The sequence below is a fragment of the Nothoprocta perdicaria genome, unplaced genomic scaffold (assembly GCF_003342845.1).
Source record: "Nothoprocta perdicaria isolate Ctin4 unplaced genomic scaffold, notPer1 scaffold_69, whole genome shotgun sequence".
In the NCBI taxonomy this organism is placed as follows: domain Eukaryota; kingdom Metazoa; phylum Chordata; class Aves; order Tinamiformes; family Tinamidae; genus Nothoprocta; species Nothoprocta perdicaria.
The window spans coordinates 3,133,033-3,135,685 of NW_020455965.1; positions in this window are offsets into that span (position 1 = coordinate 3,133,033).

Sequence of the window (2,653 nt, forward strand, 5' to 3'; positions counted from 1 at the left end):
TTTTACTTGGGGCTACAGGAATTATAATAATAAAAAAAAAGGTTACATATTAAACATACCATTTCATATGTCATTTTCTATGCTTGCTTTTGAAAAATTTCTGTATAACACATATGATTTAATTTTTAACTTTTTACTACAAAAATACTTTAAAAATCGTAATTTCATTTGTATGAATTCTAAGTGAAATTTTCAAGCATAAAAAATCTGAAAAAAATCTTCACAAGAGAAAACAGTTAGAAGTCTTATAATAATCATTACAAAAATCTCAAAATCTATTGTTGTCATTCAATTACTGTCGCCAACAGCAATCATAGTTCTACACTCAACAAAGAGTAAACTAGTGAAAGGTCATCAGTCTGCTTGGAGTAAAATTTTCTTAATGTTTTTTAATTTCAAATAGTCCTAGACAAATAAAAGCAAGGAAAGGTACTAATGGTTACACCAAGAAATGAGAAATTAAATGTCAATATTTCTCAGCAATTCCTCTTAACTGTCAAAATGTCACAAAAATATTAAATTATTCAGACTGATAATTATTCTCGTTACAAAAATGAAATCAACAAAACCGAAAGTCTGCTTATTGGTCTCAGGACAACATTTAGTGGATAATTAACATATTAGCACAAAATCATCCATTTTGGGATCATAATATGAAAGTATTATTCACGCCAACCTCAGGTCCAGTATCATGAATGTTTTTGGAAATAACAGAATGGCTCTCCAGAACCAAACCTCCCTGTCTTTCTCCAGAGCAGACCTCATTTTGATTACGTAAGTTTCTTTTTCCCAAGACTAGAATTTGAGTCAGCTTGTTCAGTCAGTAGGAGAACTTACTAAATACTTGGCCATGACATGGTAAAAATCTCTGCATATGAAGAACTCCAGGATTTTTCAAAGAGCTGATCTTTCTGTCTGCCTTACAATGATGAAAGTTACCTTCTAAAGGATATTAGGTCTGACTAGTGTGTTTGGGGGATGATGTTGCTTGTTTCTCCTGGGAAAGAATAGGGAATATTAATAAAAATAATAATAATTGAAGAAGCTTCTTCTCCCCCTCACATCAGTCTAGTTGTTTGATAGAATAGCCAAGTCAAACCCACTTATTTAATGTCAGTTTTCTTCTTTTTCTTTTAATGTTCCAGGACTTAATTTCCCAGACAAATAGAAAATCCTGCAATAATGACAGCAGTTCCAAAAAACTCCTCTCCACAGACCCCTTTTCTGAGGAGCACCTTCAAGGATTTACAGCACCACACAGAACCACTACATCTCAATGCCACAGAACCAGCCCAGTTACTCATGGTGGCTAAATGAATAATTGCAACAAAGAATATTATGAAATATGCACACTACAGGAAAAAAATGGTAATTATCAAAAAGTACGGCACAAGCTTCCTCAAAACAAGATGTCACAAAACAAGCTCGTCCTAAAACAAGATGTTTTAACCATGATACAATTCTGACATTCTTTAAAAGGTTAACTTTACCCATAGATTTCACTCTGTCTTTAAAGAACTCACATGTCTTTTTCTGTCTTCAAGGTGAAATACACTACTCAATCTCAGAGGAAGGTTCTTCCTCCAAACTTTCAACAGGAAAGAAATTACACTTCCAAGTACCACATGGAATTTCAGCTAGTCAGCTCAGATGGTGCCAACGTGATCATAATGACATGGAAGCACCAGAAGGAACAAAGCGTGGCAGGACTGGCAGTGTGTTGATATCACTTAGGCCATCAGGATCACTGCACACCTATAAGCAGCTTCTCTGGACACCTACACTAGAAAAAAGGGATAGACTAAAATAAGTCACCTGAAGCCACTAGAGATGGTGGTAGCAGGAAGATATGCACAAAGTCTGGAGCCCAAAGGCTCAGGCTGACTGCACTCAGGACAGTGCATAGATCATCAGTGACTCAGATACGGGGACAGGATGGAAGCACAAAAGATTAGAATCACCATCAGCAAGTTACAGAAATGGACACGTGACAAAGACTTGACAGGCTGCATCACTTGACCTCCATATTACCAAAAATAATCCTGGTCAGACCACTTGGACAGACACACTTAAGTGCTTGAACTCGGGGCTGGGCTGGGCAGACGCCTTGGACGGTGCATGGGTGCTTGCACGCAGGCTCGCATGGGAGGGATAGGGACTGAAAGCTGTTTGGGTTTTAAGGAATTCTTCTCATCCTCTCCTAGATTCTTGAACAGAGCTCTGTGAACCAAGCTCTCATGCTACAACACCATGCAATTCTGGGTCCATTTTGGTTGCATAATACTATAAAAAAGAAATCCTTAAAATGTGATATTATGAGTCAATTGAGCTTTGCCTTGCATCAAAAAAAAAAATGCCTGCAGAGCAGCAAACAAGGAAAGTAAAATCTGTAGTTGTTTTGTGAATAAAATTAGTAAGTGAATAAAACAAAACTACAGATAAATTTCACATCTTTGCCATTCTTAGTCTGTTGATGGAAGATTTGCTTAAAAGGGAATCAAGTTTACTTAAAATAGCACCAGGAAAGTATTAAAAAAATGATCTGGTATCTCTCTCACCCTCTCTTCCCTTTTTGCTTCTAAAGTAGCCAATAATTACATGCCTGAAGGTATTTAATAATAATAATAATAGTAAAAAAAAAAAAAAAAAAAAA